This window comes from Palaemon carinicauda, chromosome 10 (genome assembly GCF_036898095.1).
Source record: "Palaemon carinicauda isolate YSFRI2023 chromosome 10, ASM3689809v2, whole genome shotgun sequence".
Classification (NCBI taxonomy): domain Eukaryota; kingdom Metazoa; phylum Arthropoda; class Malacostraca; order Decapoda; family Palaemonidae; genus Palaemon; species Palaemon carinicauda.
The window spans coordinates 125,990,853-126,010,852 of NC_090734.1; the positions used below are offsets into that span (position 1 = coordinate 125,990,853).

The 20,000-nt window shown below is 31.9% G+C and overlaps 1 long non-coding RNA gene across 1 annotated transcript in view; it reads right to left on the bottom strand.

Annotated features, from left to right (window-relative positions):
• Positions 1–952: 952 nt before the first annotated feature.
• Positions 953–20,000, bottom strand: part of LOC137648467 (uncharacterized) — a 75,544-nt gene continuing 56,496 nt past the window's right edge. The window contains exons 2-3 of the long non-coding RNA XR_011045630.1: positions 5,278–5,498; positions 953–1,542 (exon numbers count right to left, since the gene is read on the bottom strand). This is a non-coding gene — a long non-coding RNA (uncharacterized lncRNA). The remainder of the gene's footprint in view (positions 1,543–5,277; positions 5,499–20,000) is intronic.

Here is a 20,000-nt window from a genome sequence, read left to right on the forward strand (position 1 = left end):
TGAGTAGGGGATGAAAAAAACTCCAAAATAACAACTCCAAAATAATTAAAGTAATGAGAGTACATTTAAGTGAATTGTGTATAGTTCCTGTACACGTTTCCCGTTTTGTTCTGCTGGAATTGCAAGACTCAATTACAACAATACTCTTCTAGCATAAGTTGATGTGATATAGTCTGAAAAGTAATGGACCAAGAACACTACCCTGTGGAACACCAGAAATCACATTCCTGAACTCACTATGGTGCCCAACAACAAATCCTCCGAGCTCTATTCTTTAAAAACTCAATAATAATGCCAAGAAATGACAGACCCACTCCCAACTGAGTTTGAAAACAAGAGCCTAGTGATTAACACAGTCAAAGGCAGCACTAAAATCAAGGCCAGTCATACGAACTTCCTCACCACAATCAAGGGATTTCTGTACAGCATTGGAGATCAAGAATTATGTTAAGGGAATAAAGAAAAACGTACCAGGTTAAAAAGAAATACTTTGCTAAATTTCTTTAGCTACTGTATTTAATTGGACCAAGTCCCTGTAACCCTAATAAATTATACCTACAGTAATTCTTTTTCATTCTATATATTCGTGCTATCTATGATTTAAATTATATGATTATCAGATATATCACTAATTTATAGTTTAATAAATAAGAATTTTACACTTGAAAATTGTTAGGACCCTCTAAGCAAAACAATTAAACAGTCCTTAAAATAATTGACATACCGCGTTAGTTCCTTTATCAATATCGTGGCTGCTATGCTTAAATCTGTCTACATATTTACCAGATGCCGTCAACACTTGCTTTACTTTGTATTATATTGAATATATTGTATGGGTTTACTACTGCATATAGTATAAATCTATAAGTTCTCTAGCAGTTTGTCAAAGTAATGATGGAAGACCCTGGATGATATGACTGACCTGTAAACACCATGTTTGAATATGTTATCAAATAGTGTCTTCAAAACCCTTCAAGAAACCATCTCAAGTTCTCACATTCTGAAAGGCAGGGTTGTAGAGATTAGATAATCTGCTGTTGATTGGTACTGCTGTTGAACAGTTAGATTAACTTGTCACATGAATTCCCTTAATCTAGGCAATTACCTTATATATGCACTTAAACTTTACAACTGGTTCATCACAAACTTTTCTTTAACATTGTTGAAAATATTTCGGTTAGAATTTCAAATTATACTTCACTGAAATAGAAGCAACTATCTGTAAGTTTGCTTTGGTTAGTGTCTTCATTATTATCAAAATCTTTAAAATTTACAAGTAAAAACTTGATAGATGGTGACAAAATCTTTAAGTATGGAAGTTATATTAAAAGGGAACCTATATTTAAAGCAAAACAGTACTTTATAGGAATAGATGTTTTTCAAAATTAAACATATTTAAACCAGAACATTACTTATCTTTCTTTGACCACATATGCAGATGACTGCTGGAGCTATTGCAAGCTACTTCACTTTCCTTCTTAATTCAAGCATTAGCTACTTCATCACAGGGAGTGAGTAAAGTCCTTCTGTGCGAGGCTCCACCTGCAAGAAAAAAAATTATTTAAGCCTCAGGAATGAAAGATACCACTATTGCATCTTTAAATCAGATCTGAAAATGCAGTTTCAAGGGATTTCAATAAAAAAAAAAAAACCTTTATAGTACAGAATTGATTATACAATATTTTAATAAATAAGTGTAGGAAAATGTACAGATTCTTTTTGGTTTAGTAACTATTTACTAAATTGTTTTCAAATAGACTAGATAATACTATCTATTCTCTTAAACAAGTACATTCTTGATTTCCACAGGGTTCTATTTTAGGCCCCGTGCTCTTTCTTATTCACACCATTGATATAGCCGATTTCATACAGGACTACTTCAAAGATATAACAAAATCTTTAGAAGACTATCTCCTCGTACAATATGCAGACTATAGTCAATTTTTAATTGCAGGTAGTATAAATGATACACCCACTCTTACCCCAAAGGCAGAAGCTATATTCGAACGACTGCGATATTTTCAATTAAAGTTTTAAAAGGTGATTAATCAAAAACTAAAATCCCATTCATTAGTACAAGGCAATATGTATCATTAATCCCATTAGATACCGTTCTAAACTTAAACAACCATCAAATTGAAAGAAGTGTATTTATTTTGACCAATATATGCATTCTGATGTACACGTATCTAAAATATGCAGAAAAGTAAATGGAACCTTAATATATTTAAACAGAATTAAAGACATTTGATATTGGCATGAGGGCAATGATAGTTCAGTCGCTTGCACTGAGCATAATAAATTCGTTTTTAAAGCTTTGGGGAAAATTCATTAAGGATTGTAACTTCTCCAAAAATAGCACTGATTAAGTTGTACAAAGTATGGAAAATTCATTAAAGATTGTAGCAAGAAACCCGAAAAAAAAACATTTCTGATACACCAAATAAAATTTTTACGTAAGTAATTATTCTACTATTTAAAAAATCTTTAAATATAACTTCACGGATTCAAAGTGGCTGTGGAAGTACCTCCCTCTCCAACTTTTCCAATAACTGATTCCTAACTTCTAATAGCCAAGTTCCTAGAATTTATATTTCATAAACGAAACTAGTCTTAAAAAAACCTAGGCAATATATTGTTCAAAGTTTCAAGACAGGTGGATACACTAACTTTACTTAAGTTTTTAAACAGTAATTTCTACAATCTTAAAATATTTGAGGTTATTAAATTAGCAATAGCACTTGGAACCAGTCTATACTCGGGTTAATGAGAGCAGTTATTTAAGGTTTCTAAATTGGAAGTGAGTAATGTTATTGATAAGGTTAAAATGTCCCATATACAACAATTTCATTGTTAATAATGTTATGCCCTATTTACTATAAATTGTAGTAATACTAGTTTTCATAATGGTTTGGAAGATTTCTTTTATGTATTCCCTCCCATTTCCCCGTTCCCATAATTGTCTTCTATTGCAGAAACTGAACTCGAGGATGGTGGCCAATATGACTTCCCTTCCTTTACCCTGTAATTTTTTATCCTAGACATGGTGGGGTTTTTTCCTAGTATTCGGGAAGCTAGTGACATTAAGACTGACAAGTTGTCAGAGTTCGATAGAAACCAGATGAAGGTTAATAAGCCTTTGTCAGTTGTTAAAAGTAAAGTGGTTAGGAAGAATAGAAAGGTGGATTTAAATGGAAGGGACAGTTAAAAACAAATTTTGTCAGGGATGAAGTATGAGGAGGGGTATACTGTAATATTAAGAGGAAATTATGGTTACAGCTGTATAAACTAAAACGGACACTCGGTAGAGCGCATACCTTTGCAAATGCCACATCATAAGATCGACAGTTGAATTATGCACATTTCTAGTACCAGTTTCATGCAAATCGGATAAAGATTGACCACTATAGCATTTTTTCTTAACTTTTCGTGGCCTTGACCATTGACACATTCACTCCCAAAATTTAATTAATCAAATTGTCCTAAGATCATTGCCAATCCTCCTACCAAATTTCATAGGATATAACAACAGAGCAAAAAGATGTTAACTTTTTTGCAACCTTGACCTTGATCATGTATATCACAAGGTAGACAACTTGATAAAGCACATTTTAACACTAGTTTCATGCAAATCTGAAAAATTACCAAGATATAACAAAAGACGGTTTGACCTTATCGTGACCTTGACTTTTGACCCTATCACTCCTAAAATTTAATGAAATATCCATTGGATCATGGCAAATCATAACAAAATTTCACGCGATTCGATCATAAGAAAAAAGTTTTTGACCTGGTAATTTTGACCTTGAACATGTTATCACAAGATAGAAAATTTAATTATGTACCTTTTAGCACTAGTTTTATGCAAATCGGTAAAACTTTACCACGATATAGCAAAGACTTACCTTGATCTTTGACCCAATCACTCCCAAATCTTAAGATAAGCACATTTTGGCACTAGCTTCATGCAAATCTGATAAAATTTGACCACAATATAGCAAAAAGACTTCTTTGACCTGACTCAGTCACTCCCAAAATCTAATAATATTGTTCTTTGATCATGGCCAATCATCCCACCAAATATCATGTGGTTCAGTCAAACAGCGTTTACGTTATGTCAAGTCACAAACATATAAACAAATGTACGCCTATCAAAACATGACCTTCCAGCGAAATTAGAGTTAAAAAGACATTGGTTGGATTGAAAAATGTGTACTTAAAAAAAGGTTACTATTAGGGGTTTGAAGACAAGCTTTGTTGGAAATAAAAAAAAAAAAAAAATCAAATCACCGTTCCTCTGTTCTTGCAAGCGGTACATGAATGAGCAGCGTATGCCAATGATGAGGGTCATTATTTCGATAATTTCTGGATTGTTTTTATTCTATTTTCATCTGAGCAACAGCTATAGACTAAAAGCACTTTTAAAACAATCATTGACCGAAATACCTGAAATTACAAAATTTCGAAATATACTGAATAGCCTGAGGAAGACGTATTATTAAGACGCTCATATACGAATGGAACCGGATAGTGAAAATAGTCATTGTAAAACAACATCCGGAAACTTCTGCTTATATTTTTGGAGACACTTAAATTTGTTGAAAACCCACCTAAAGATTAAGTCATGCAAAAATTCTGCAAAAAACCGAATACAAACAACGCATGCGCAACAACGTCAAAGATAAATAATGAACTTCGGACAATTAAATTTTGCTCACATTTTAGTCCATTGATACTTCAAGTTATATACCAATTTCCCCATTAGTCATACAAATTAAATTACCAAAATAGTCAGCACTCGTACATTTCTTAAAGCAACTTGCAGTCTCCCTAGAAATTAAAATATATTAACCAAAAACTAATAAACTTCAAGAAAAAAGGAAGTCACAGGATACCAAGCAGTATTTCTTTCTAAGTTACTTCACGGATAAACGACATCCCTGTAATTTTCACAACCATGAGATGGCTCGTGTGGCCTTTTCATTTCTTGAAAATCATTAACCTCTCATTTAATTTTATTCCTTCAACCAAACCTTCCAATGGACTACCTACCATTAATTGGAAAACAATTAAAAACCACAGACTAATCGAGAAAATGTACAACAAAGTTTCAATTAAGAATTTTCCTAGGCAAAAACTACGCAAGATCTAAGAATTATAAATCCAGAGTTCTTGAAGACCAACACAATACAAATGACGGAATTTAAAGAGTACAATTTTCGACGCAGTTTGAAAATAATTCACATTCTAAGTATCCGTAAACATTCTCAAACTCACCTTTCACAACACCAGTTTCTTTAACTTTTTACCAGGATCAATATTCACTAACTCTTTGATCTTCTGCCATTTCATAAAATTCAGACTTCAGACGTTTTCTTCTTGCAATGGCGCCCCTGTCACCTTTATGAGGAATGAATAAATACTGCTTCATGATTGGTCGAAAAAGCCAACAAGGAATCTTAAGAAGTACCATACGTCACGACAAATAGCAGAGACATCTGTTGGTTAAAAAAAAAACACGAAAAAGGATTAGATTATTTAAGAATTTTCTTATTTAAATTTGAATTTTCTCTTGCATCATTGCATGGTAATAAATGTTCAATTTTCCAATTTAGATATATTTCCTAAAATCATGCGTGGCCCTATCAGAAAATACTGTACGATCAATCACATGTTTTAAGGATATTTTCCAGAATTGTCAGAAGCCAAAATATCAAATAAAATAATGTTTCAGTAACGTACTTTAACGCACTAATGCATGTTAAGAGTGGAGAGAGATTATAACTTAGAATTTAGCAATGCTGATATGACTCACAATAATCCCGTCTGATAGAGTATTATGAATTTTGAATAAGACATTTTTTTTTATAATGTGGTCTGATTTTACCCGACTAACAAATTGCAAACTATAAGACGCATGCACCAAAATTTAAGATTTAATGTCAGTAGGGAAAACATAGTCATTATAGACATAAAACTTTAGAAATATGCTCAACATCGTGCACTCCTAGCATATGTGCATTTACAATATGACGCAGCGTACTAAGAAGATTACAGCGATGAAGTTTTAGGCTTAAATATAGCAGTGTCTCCGTGCTTTCTCTTGAATTATTCCAGCTAAATGTAAAAAAAAAAAAAAAAAAAAAGGATATTTTGGGGAGAGAGAGAGAGAGAGAGAGAGAGAGAGAGAGAGAGAGAGAGAGAATTATAAAATTTATGTATTATATTACATTTATTAAAGATTAATTTCAATCAATTATTCACAACTTTGTGAAGGATTAATTAGGCATAGTTGTACAAATAAATATAACTATTGTACATTGTGCTTCATCGTTCCCTACACTAAAATCATAGTGTGTTGCAGGTTTTACCTTTTGCACTAACGGCATCTAAGACAAGGTCCTTCATCAAAGATATATTAGAGGTTTAACAGACTTGTGTAGACCAACCCCAGTACTGATTATCATCACTGGTAGAGAGAGATCATATGAGCAGGCCGAGTCAACATACCACTGAATAAACCATACTCCAAAGAAAATTATCTTTTTGACAATATTACTATTTATGTCTCTTCTAATCTTCTTACATAGCACGTTTTGAAACCTACACGATTATATGCAAACTTCAATACGATGCACGAGGTAAAAAAAATCCAAATGTGGCCTATTCCGACACGAAAAGGTCGGAACGTCTTTTCACTTCTTTGGGAAACATTATAGATTCTTGCTATTTTTGGCTCACTCAGCTCCAACATTTATTATATAAAAGTTAATTTTCCCGAGTGACAGCCTTTATATCAGCGTCAATAACGCGGTAAGAAGTTATAAAATACTTGTAAAGTTGGTCATTAATATCTACGCATGAGGTTTTCATTCAAAGAGAACGGATGAGATGACGTAAATCCAAAACGTAACTAACATTACCAAACAAGGATATAAAAGCATGAGAAGTGTAACTCTAGCGGTATCTGGCATATTCTTTCGAGAGTCAACATTCTATAGAGAAACTATAAATCATTTGTTTTTTAGTTGATCAAATATTCTTTTAATCAATTGAAACCATCCAGATACTTCTTTTGTAAAAGAAATGAAAAATAATTATCGAAAAAATATGGTGTTTGAGTCTAAGAATGTTCAACCTCCTAAGGTATTTTCGCTAAGTACTCTGGCAATAGAGAAAAACATGGCGATTGTTTCTGAACAAGAACCAGAATTACCACACACAAACAACGAAAATACATTCCTCTTTTTTACCAAAATAGAAAGATAATGCATGGACCCAAATTCTTATGTTAAGAATTTATAAATAGATAATCAAAGAATAAACTCTCATAAAGTATTATTTTTTTATTATATTACTTCTTTCCCGTATTCGGTACAATTAGCTGACCTTATCTAAAATCAACCGCCAAGTTTGAATTTAGGCGAACTCCCTTCACGATTCTTCCCCAAGATCTAGCCTATTCCAAGATGAAACTTCTTAGATAAAGAATACCAGAGTAATTCCACAAAGTTATGTTCCATGATTTCTAATATTTTCCAAATGAATGATTGTAGATATTTGTGAAACAAAATTATGAATGTTCGATGTCGTGCTACGTGACAGCCCTCTCACTGTTATTTTATCTCTTCAAATTATACTTATCAGCAGTAAATGAAGATGAATAGCTAAATCAGTTGATACAACCTGCTAATCACGTGATGTCTTTAATGCTCTCGTGAGCGATTGAATAACTTCTAACCAATCAATTTTCACTGTTAAATCAATTCTATAAAATAAAAAACTTTCATCCTTCAATAGACGAAGGAAACCAGACAATATAAAGAACCAATTCGTTGTTGATTCTTGCTACTTTAGGCTTATTCAGCGGCAAAACTTATGAGATAAAGTTCATTTTCCATTATACCAGTGTAAATAGCGCGTCAATCACTTTAAGAATATTTAAAAAGTTAGCCACCAATACATACACATATGAGCTTTTCATTCAAAGAAAACGGATGGGATGACGTACAGTAGTTCCAAAACGCGCAAAGGATACAAAAATATGAGAACTGTAACTCTCTAGGTGTCTGGCATCCTCTTCGTAGCTGAACATTCTATAAAAGAAACTATAATGCAATTGTTTTCTAGTTGATCAGAAAATCCTCTAACCAATTGCATAATCAAGGTACCCTTTGACATAAAAAAATTAGAGCTACTTATTAACAGAAAATGTTATTTAGGTCTACAGATATTCAACCTTCATAGGTATTTTTGTAAAGCATTCTGACAATACAGAAAAACATGGCGACGCTTTCCGAATAAGAATCGAAATTTCCACACACAAAATAACAAAAAATCTTGTTCTTTCTCTTTTCAAAATAGCGGGTGATTCATAGACCCAAATCCCTGCCTTGAATTCAACTAAAAATACATTTCAAAAGAATAAATTACGCCATAAAGTATTTATTTTTATCTAATTACATTCAAAAGTGTTATCCAAAATCAACAACCAAGTTTGAATTCATGTCAGCGAACACCCTTGAAGATTTTCAAAGATGAAGCTTGTTATATAAAGAATACTAGAGCGTTAAATTATATTTCTGTGATATTTTCCTAGATCAATCATTACATATAATATCTAGGCAACAAAACTATTGAATATTCTAGGTCAGTTCCTTGTACATGCTACCCGAAACCCCTCGTTCTGATAAATTTATCCCTCAAGATTCTTTTAGCTACAGAAAATGAAGATGGATTGCCAAATCAATTAATGAGACCTGATAATCACTGGGTGCCTTTAATGTCCTCATTAACGATCGAAAAACTTTCTATCAGTCATTTACAATTGTTAAATCAGTCAAAAAAAGGTAAAATAGAAAAGGTACATGCCTGAATGGATAATGGAGTTCAGCCATTTCTTTTTATAGAAGTCAGACTGTTGTGTGGTAATTAAACTCATAATGAGTAGTCCTGCAATTAAAGAGGAAGTGAAATTTAAAAAGTTATTTAACTGGTTAACACGAAAACATCTCTCTCTCTCTCTCTCTCTCTCTCTCTCTCTCTCTCTCTCATAGAAAGACATTTTGTTGCTTAACAACGTTCACAATAACGATAATTTTAAGGCTGTGGTGGCCTACTGGAAGCGTCCCTGCCTCGTTATCTGGCGGACAGTGGATAATTTCTTGTGTCTGCAACCTCGCCATCCTTGTGAGCTAAGGATGGTGGTTTAGGGGAGCCCATAGGTTTACCTGCCAAGTCATGAGCTGCCATAGCATGGCCCTCCCTGGTCCTAGCTTGGGTGAAGAAGAGGCTTGGGTGATGATCGTATCAATATATGGTCAGTCTCTAGGGTATTGCAACTGTCCCTGGTCTGTGCCATTCATGAGCGGCCTTTAAACCTTTAAACCTCTCTCAAACTTTATGATGACCAAACTGAATTGCGATACAGAGCTTCTTCAAATTAACCTAAAATAACTTTAAATTGCCAATGTATGACGTTTCAAACAAGGTTTCAAAATGAAAATTGATTCGGCTAAAAAATTAAGAGAAAGGAAAGGTTTGGGCACGACTAATATAAAGCTGTAATTTAAGGCTTCACTGAACAAAGAAAAAAAAATGTTTTCTTAAACAGAAAAATCCAAGATAAAGTTAGTTATTTTCATACATTTTCCAGCTTTAGGTTTCATGAAAACGCGAAACATTAGACACAAATCAGCGTCAATGTTTTATATGTGAATGCTACTCTTTATTTCCCTTTAAATGAAGCTTTATGTAGAATCTTCGCAGGTAACTGGAGGGATAAACTACCTAAGTTTTAATATTCGATTACGTAGCTTAGCTTAGCCACGAACTATGAGTTGTATTACAAACAATTGAAAACTAATAACAGTTACTAGATCTATAACTTAATCGTTCTTGTTTTCACACAAAAATAATAGACAACTACGTTGAATTAGAATTTTTTTTTTCCTATATACCACCATTAATGTTACTTCTAACCTTCTCATTTATGTTTTAAACTTCACGTAGCAAGTTTTGTAACCTACACAATTATTCAATATAAAATGTATGAACAGGAATTCGGTTCGAGTACTAGACATTGAACGATTTCAAAGTCAGCTCCCAATGTAGAATATTTCAAATTTAACCCTTCATAACGTGAGCTTCTTTAAAAAAGGAAAATGGTCGTGATGACCTAACCAGCATAGTGTTGCCAACTAAAACGTCCGTCATTGCTTGAAAAATCCCTACGGATTCATCAAAATGTCCCTACACGTTCCTACATTAACAAGAAAATGTCCCTATGTTGTCCCTGCCGTAATTAGACGAGTAATCATTATAATAAGGCTTGTTAAACTTATTAAAACAGAACTTTTAAATATTATTTACTGATAACCTAAACGGGATTACATAAAACAAAACAAGAAAATTCTGCTGTAAGATTTATTTGAAGTCATACATTGCTTGATTATGACAAGGAATATGAGTTTCATCAATTTCTTTAGCGAAATCCAAGCAGGATTTATCTCTAGCTTTTAAATTTGAATTGATAAACAAAATTGAGTCCAAGAGTTCTGGCCCCATTCTGTTACGTTTCTTGGTCTGAATCTACCTATAATTGAAAAAATCCTCTCCGTCTCTGCATTTGAATGCAGTAAAGTTAGAATTAATTTTGCATGAGAGGCAATATTGCTAAATACATATTGATCGGAGAAATTCTTTAAATTCTTTAAATAAGACCAAAACCCTTCATCCGTCTTCTTTTTCAACATTTCAGTTTCATCTACATTAAAATAAGCAGGTATATTCCCTCACTCATTGTTTACATTATTTCCTGACTCTAACAAATGGCTATTCTTCGCTTATCAAAGTGTCCAGCCCAAGTAATTTGTCCCTAGTATTTGGATCTAGTGCTACTGCTGGCTTTACGAATTCCATTTCAGTAAACAGGGGATCAAATAATGGTAATCTTTTCTTAATTTCACCATATGATGTATGATAAAACATTAGGCACCTTTCTCTGAATTCATCTATATCTGCAACTTCCAGTCCGTCTGACTCTGTTGAAAGAATATTCTCATATTCAGATGCTAAACATATTTTATTTAGAGGCAGCAGATAAGTTGAACTGAAAGGATCAATTTTGGACAAGTCATTTAAATACTGTGGCTTGATGAAGTTTTTGCATAAGAGTCTGGCCATTCTCAAGCTTTCTTCTTGGAGAATGCCAATGAGACTAAGCTTACTTTGAAACAAAACATTTAGGGTAAAAGGGTAAATAAATGATTTAATGAATAATTATATGAAAGTAAATAAATTAATTAATTATTTAATTTAAAAAATATATATATATTTTTTCTTGCAGAGCTGAAAAGTCCCTACATTTCCAGCTATTTTACCTAGGCGTCCCTACGTCCCTACACCTTAAAACATGCAAAATGTCCCTACATTTAGGGACATGTCCCTACGGTTGGCAACACTTTATTGTTACCATCATTACGTTTACCAAACAAGGATTCCAAAACATGAGAACGGTATCTCTCCGGAAATATCTGGCATAACATTTCGTTGCTCAACAATCTATTAAAAACTATCATGCGTTTAGTTTGGAGTTGGTAAGAAATTATATTTTACCAATGATGTAACCAGACTTCTGATTTTTTAAAGATTAAAAAGTAATTCAGCAATATTATTGACTGCTTGATTAAAAAATAGTGATTCTTCCAGAGTATTCTCTCACAAAACTATGGCAATACATAAAAACATAGCTGTTGTTTTTCAACAACCACAAAAATATAAAGAAAAAAAAAACTTTCTTCAAATAACAGGGAATTTCATAAATCCGGGTATCTAACAAAAGATTAGATTTAATCAATGAATTTATAAAGAATAGTTTTCGTGTAAAATACATTTTTGCTCTAGTTATTAATTTTTCTTATAGGATGCAGTTGGCTACCGTCGACTTTTGATATTAGTAAACTCTCTTCAAGATTTGCCTTTTTTTATGTAACATGAGGTTTTCTTACACAACGAATACAAAGAGTGGTGAATTAAATAATATATGATGTGCTTTTATAACAAAATTATTGCATATTCAATGTCAATTTAATTTAATAGGTTACCTATAGCCAAGCCTCGCATTCGTACCGTTGCATTTATCCTTAAAATTACATTTAACAAAAGTAAATGAAGATCAATAGCAAAATCATTTAATGCAACCAAATAATCAGTGGACACATTTAATGATTTTGTTACCGATAGACCAAACGTTCTCTCAATCACCCACGGATATTCCTTCATTACAAAAAATTCCCACAGATAGAAAATGTTGAGGCTGCGTGACCAGAGTTGTGCCATATCTTCTTACGTCAATTTATTATTATCAATGGAACTAGAGCCAAACCATCATCTTCCCAACTTGTATAGAATCCGGGCCCTCTCTCTCTCTCTCTCTCTCTCTCTCCTCTCTCTCTCTCTCTCTCTCTCTCTCTCTCTCTCTCTCTATATATATATATATATATATATATATATATATATATATATATATATATATATATATACAAAAGTTATACACACACATATGGCTATTCATTGGCGGATATCTAATTCATGCACAGTAAAGATCCTCAAAAGAGCATGTAGTTATAATAAACTACTGTTTTAAGTAGTTGCAGTTGCCTTAATATCAGTAACATCGTCCCTTTACGGGGGAGATCCCCATCTCAACCCAACATAGAGCTATCTATGGAATAGATACGGCTGTGAAAAAGAAATGATCTTGTTTAGCTACTCAATTCATGTCCCCTTCTCTGTGTGTGCGTGCGCGCGCGCATGTGAGTGTGTGTATGTGTGCATGCATGAAATTGGAACTTTGAGATTTTTTCTCTTTTCTACGTCTGACTGCACACAAACTATTGCAGTAACATGACGGGTTTGGCTACTCTAAAAAACGGTATGTTTGTTTACGGTAGGTATAAAAATTACAATAAATTAAGTTAGGAAGCAAACCCAAAGAAAAATAAGAGAGAGAGAGAGAGAGAGAGGAGAGAGAGAGAGAGAGAGAGAGAGAGAGAGAGAGAGAGAGAGAGAGAGAGATACATCCTATTTTGGTTGCGTGCGTTGTTGTTGGTGTTTGCCTGTGATCTCTCTCTCTCTCTCTCTCTCTCTCTCTCTCTCTCTCTCTCTCTCTCTCTCTCTCTATATATATATATATATATATATATATATATATATATATATATATATATATATATATATATATATAAATATATATATATATATATATATATATATAAATATATATATATATATATATATATATATATATATATATACAGATAGATAGATAGATAGAGATAGATAGATATAATTGTAAATATATGTTTATGTTGTTTGCACACACTTATGTACTTAATTCTAGCTGCAAAATTATGCATAGAGATTCTAAATACACTCTAAGAACCCCAGCTAAAATTTTACCTTGGATAGTGTGCAAGTACCATCATAAATTTCATCATTTCATTACATATACTTAGATGGAAAAGATATACTTAGATGACAAACTTTTAGTTTCACTTGAAGTGAGATATACTTGTACACTGAATTAATCAGGCTTTTAGCGATAAATTGTTCACAGCTCTAGTTTCATTTAACATACTGTGTAAATAATATGATGAAAACAGATAAAACGAGAAGAAGGAAATTGCATCCCAACCTTAGTAAAGCCTGTGATAGTCAGTCGACTAATCACTATTTAGTAACTATTTAGTAACAAGTCCAAATCATGTACTATATAGTTTTTAACTTTTTGACTACACTGAATTTTACAATTTTTTTTCTAATGCATTACAGTTTTCGTCATGCTTTACTGATTACAAGATCATGAGTATGTACATGTGGCTTATGGCATCCTGTTCAATTGGTTCGATTGTTGGGGGAGCATATGGTCCTTGGTCATCCTTCATCCTTTGATTTTGTTTATTCTGTATATGAAAAGTTAAAATAAATGAACTATTGTTACCGGGCCCCGGAAATGGAGTACCCTTCCCCCCAACCCCATGCTTGGACCTTGGGTGGATATAGCGGTTTTTTTTTTTTTTTTTTTCTTGCTGGCGTTATGATAAAAGGGTAGTGTCATTAATAATAACCATATCTCAACTTTTTAAAGTTAGACTATAATTCGATTTAAATACATCAATTCGCTGTTTTGTAATCAGTCTCAAATAAAGTTTCTGTACACTAAAAGAGGAAGAGATAAACATATATTTTAACATGAAATCTCCTCCTCTCTCTCTCTCTCTCTCTCTCTCTCTCTCTCTCTCTCTCTCTCATTAAATTCTTCATCTGCTGAAATAATAATTTTGAACAAAGCCTTTCACGCACCTCACTGAATCAGGGTACAACGCTACTTCTTCAAAGGGACCTAAAATACCATTCACCTGCTCAAGTAAGACTTCTTGAACTTCACTTCATAATAACAATTGATCCTGCTTGACACTGAAGAGAGAAGAAACTTTTCGACCTGATCATTATAAAATCGTGCACCGAAGCTTCACAACTGAGCGAAAACAAAAATAATCTCAAACGGAAAAAAAAAATCCAAAATAACGTTTTAATATTTTCATAACTTTCCAAGTTTTATGTTTAACGAAAAGCAGGGGACGATGTAAATTTATACCCACCGGAGTCAAAATTTATTGCGATCAATTGTGTATGTGATTGAATTTTTATTGTTTTCCTATTCTTTAGACATGATTCTTCTTTTCCGAATAACTTGCTTAATATTATTAATATTACTTCTAACTTTCTCTTTTCACTGTATCAATCTTCGTACGTTAAGTTCTGTAACCTACACGATTATGTGAATATTTATCATTAAAGAATATACTAGTAGGGCTACTAGAAATTTGGTCTAGGTTCTCGGCATGAAAAAAACGAAAATCGGCTATTCATGGTTAAGAAAACCGACCAGCGGAAACATAAGAAAGATATGATTTTTTTCAGGCTCACTTGGATCCAACTGTTAGAAGACATGAATACAGGGCTTTAATTAACCTCTTCATAAGTAGGAAAATTGTGTTTACAGGTGATACTATAACTCTAATGTTACCCTTCAAAACATAGGAACTTTACATTAGAAGAAAACGGACGAAATAACGTAAACATTAAAACTAAGGATTTCAAAACATGAGAACGGCAACTCTCTAGGAAAATCTGGCATTCTGTTGCTTAAACTATATACTAAAAAAAACTATCATGCCATTGTTTTAAAAGTCAATATGGAATTAAAATCACCAATTACTTAAACAGGATATTAGTTTTTTAAACAACTATGAAAGTAATAAGAACGAATTGTAGCTGTTTATGCCCAGAGAAATAGTTTTTTTTTCTGGGTGTTTTCTCAAAGTAGTCTGCCAATACTTAAAAATATGTAGGCTGTTTTCGAAGAACGACAAGAATTACTTTTATAGAATGAAAATAAAATGAGCCTTTTTTCCACGGAAAAAAACGGGTAACTCCACTTCCTTAAGTCTCTAATTACATATTGAATTACATAAGAACTAATTTCCAAGGAAGAACTTTTTATGCATAATACATATTCCTTATAATTAGTTATTCGTCTCTCGTATACGCTGCTATTTGGTTACTTCATACGAGAACAGGTTTAATTATTAGTACACTCTCTTGAAAATTCTCCTTTCACTTTTTAGTAAGACGAACTTTATTATAAGAGGATTATGATGTGCTTTAATATTTTTGCGGTAAATTACTTCATATATCACTATAGCAAAACAATTGCGTATTCAATGCACGTTCCTTGCACATGCCACCTGCTGACCTTTGCACAGATACACATATTCTTTAAGATTACCTTTAACAGAAACAAATAGAAATGGGTAACAAATATAACTTATTGAGACAAATACATCACCCATTATATTCAAAGTTCCCGTTAAAAATTGACAAAATTCCTCTCAATCAATTACGTTACATCAATCAAAAGAAGTAAAGGAATTATTCTTGATGAATAAACAAAGGAGCCCTGACATCTATTTGTCAAGAAGTCTGTTCGTACTTGGTAATATCTCTCTCTCTCTCTCTCTCTCTCTCTCTCTCTCTCTCCTCTCTCTCTCTCTCTCTCTCTCTCTCTCTCTCTCTCTCTCTCTCTCTCTCCTCTTCAAAATATGTTTCATACTTTTGATAGATAGTTATTTAGTTGATAAACAATATGATTAAAACAAAATAATTCATTCACTTCATGCATAAATTGAATTGAGATATAATATTACTTTTCTTAATATGACAAAATGAAACTTTTTGTTTGATGATTTTTTTATAATAAAAACTTATCCGGTTTGAAACTGAAGAAAAAAAAGATAATTTCAATATGAACATTAAAGAAATATGCTTTAAAATTCCATAACCTAACAAAAGCAAAAGGCATCTAATCAAAATAGGAAAAATATCAATGTTTGTCCATGTTTTCTATCCTTTAGATAGAATGAAAAGGAAAGATAAAGATAACACGGAGTATGAAAATCCCTGCAACTGATCTTTCACTCGAATGTTATTCTATTTTATGGTTCCCTTACCTCAAACATACTTCATACATATCCTTTATTGGCACTAATCTAACGTAATTGGAAGGGGTTCAATATTCACTCATCTCAACGAAGTTTGTGTAGTATTGGCTGAAATAGCTGGCATATATGTGCCTGTTATGTCAACTGCTATGCAACATATTACGTCATATATAAACAATAATGGAGCATTTCAGATCAAATAAAGTAAAGTAATTGTAGATGCCTTTCAAATATTCCTATCATCCTCCATAAAGTAAATATATTGATGAGAGATAAAAATTTGAGACTGGAATGCAAGGTCTCATATGAATATAAATTATATATATACATATATATATACATATATATATACATATATATATATATATATATGTATATATATATATATATATATATCATCTGTAAATGATGATGGAAAGTTATAGTGCAACTCTAAACTCTTAAGACATACAACATTCATAGTTTTCTTTCAATGTATGACTCCAGATAATGTGAAAGATTAATTCAACAAAGTTGCGTATAAGAAAATTACAATTTCAGAATTCCTACTCAACTCTCGCTTGCCCCTAAATTCTAGAACTAATTGCAATTGTCTCAAACAATTCACTAATGCAGAAATCTTATTCTCTCATTAGGCACTGTGAGGGAAAACATAAATTTTTTTATGCTAATGCTTTTGCAATTATGGTATCTAAGCTATATAGAAGGTTCCCCATCAAAATTGTGACCAAACACAGAGCTGATTAACTTACTTAGCGAGACACAAACAACGCAGTAACCATAATGTATCCAAGCAATGATCAAACAAAACATTACTTGACGTTAGGCTCGTGTATATTAAAATCTTAAATTATAAAAAAAAAAAAAAAAAAAAAAAAAAATTCAGTCAAAATTTGAAATAGGAGTTGCAGTTCATAATGATTAACTGACAAATTTTTCAAAATAACACATGTAAATAAAAAAAAATTTGTGCTTATGACTTTTCAAAACATGTCAAGTTCATTTATTTCAAAATACTAAAGTTCCTGACTTACTATCAGGTAACATTCAAAGCAAGAGAGCACAATGACTAAAAATATTCCGAGATCGCTGTTACAAAATGAGGTGAGGAAGTTATGTCTTACTATCAATAAAAAAGACCATCAACAGATCAATTCTACACGAACGCTGGGTAATTGAATGGAGACATAGCAAGGTTATGTTTTTTATAATCTAAGAAAAATTGGACGATAACTAATGCGTGACAAGATAATCGGCAAACTTTTTATCAATCGACTATAGACGTCGTGTCAATCAAAGTAAAATGTTCTCTCTCTCTATCTCTCTCTCTCTCTCTCTCTCTCTCTCTCTCTCTCTCTCTCTCCTCTCTCTCTCTCTCTGGAGGACAGATGTTTCGTTTCACGGCAACATTCTATAACGAATGTACAGACAAACCCTTTTATGCACCCCACAAAAAACATTGTATTAGAATAAACCGCTACGTTTCCTTAATTACCTGATAATAACTTTTCATCTGCTTAAGTACAGCTTCTAGATTGTGTTTTTATGACTAAAAATTATCAATATTAAAGAGGTCTTTCGACGTGGGTCATTGCAAAACTGTGCATTGAAGCTTCATACCTTAAATATCTCTCTCTCTCTCTCTCTCTCTCTCTCTCTCTCTCTCTCTCTCTCCTCTCTCTCTCTCTCTCTCTCTCTCTCTATATATATATATATATATATATATATATATATATATATATACATATATATATATATATATATATATAAATATACAATATATATATATATATATATATATATATTATATATATTCCTCATACAGAAAAATCCTAAATAAACCTATAGTTTTTTCATGGCTTCCATTGTTTTGAAACGAATGAAAACCCGGAATAGGTAAATCCGTCCATGACAAAATTGCTTTCAACTGACCTTGCATGTGGATAAAAAAAAAAATGTATTTTTCCTTCCCTTTAAACATGATTTTAAATTTTCAAAGGCTGTATTTCGGGGTCATTGTTATATTAATTGGATGGGTTGAGCTTGCATTATTGTTAGTTAAGGTGAAGATTTTAACTACATTTCCAAACCTTTGGCTTAGCTGTAGCCTATTCTTGGATTCCTGTCCCACTGCTAAAGAGTATACTAAAGCACATTTTATCGCTTGTTTATTTATCTATTTTATCACACGATTATACCTTATTGTTATTCTATTTATTTATTTATGGTAAGTCGATTTATCGTTTATGATATATAAATCAACCTCTACTACTTTCTCTCCTTTTTTTGCTAAGAAAATATTTTCATAATATCGTACGTTCTTTATAAATAATAATAATAATAATAATAATAATAATAATAATAATAATAATAATAATAATAATAATAATAATAATAATAATAATAATAACAATAATAATAATAATGTTGCTAATCATCATACTAAATATACTAATAATAATCATCATCATCTCCTCCAACGCCTATTAACGCAAAGGGCCTCGAAGAATTATTTTATTTCTAATGAAAAAATAATACAATTGATAATATAAATGATAATAATAATAACGTTACTAATCATCATACTAAAGATACTGATGATAATGATAATAATATTAAAGATAATAATAACAATAATATAAGAGACGTACAAATTTCAAAGAACAGACAGAACACTTTCCAAACGAATATAATTTCCAGAAAACACACTATTGAACAAGTCTCTAATATTGGATTAAAACCTTGCAATCTTATTAATCCAGGTAAATGGGGTTATCTGGCGTTGATTAGACCATGCTAAAAGGAAATACGAGCGGCGAAATCCAATCTCACCTTATAGGATCAGGCAATTATAAAATTTTGTAAACATTAAACTGTTTATACCCTTTGCCAAAGCATTCCTTTTCAGGTTAGGAAATTAGCGCATGACCTAGTATAGATTTGAATGCTTGATTAAAATATGGGTCATTACATTCGTCTTTGCTTAAAGAATACATTTTGTTTTATATTTGGTTTTAAGACAAAGCTTAAAAAAAATCAAGAACAATGATTGCAACAAAGATGCTATGAAATATCTGATCTATAGAATACACAATTTGGATATTAAAAAGAATTGACATAATAAGCAAATGTTTGTGATCTTTCAGATTCTGATATAGCAAATTATTTCCCTTTTTCAAAGAGAGGGGATTACAGTACCAAGACCGCTAAACGCTCGACAAAACAGTCCAGTGACTATTATAATATTAATTAATAAAGTACACGACTTTACTGGAATTCATAAGCTATTATTACTGTAAATAATTATGATATCCTGATGATTTTAGAAATATAAAAGAACAACTTGAGACTTTTTTCCGTACATAGCAACAAGACTATCGGATGAACTGTCCCAAAAACGTAAAAGAAATTGCCCATAACATACAGACGTGACAT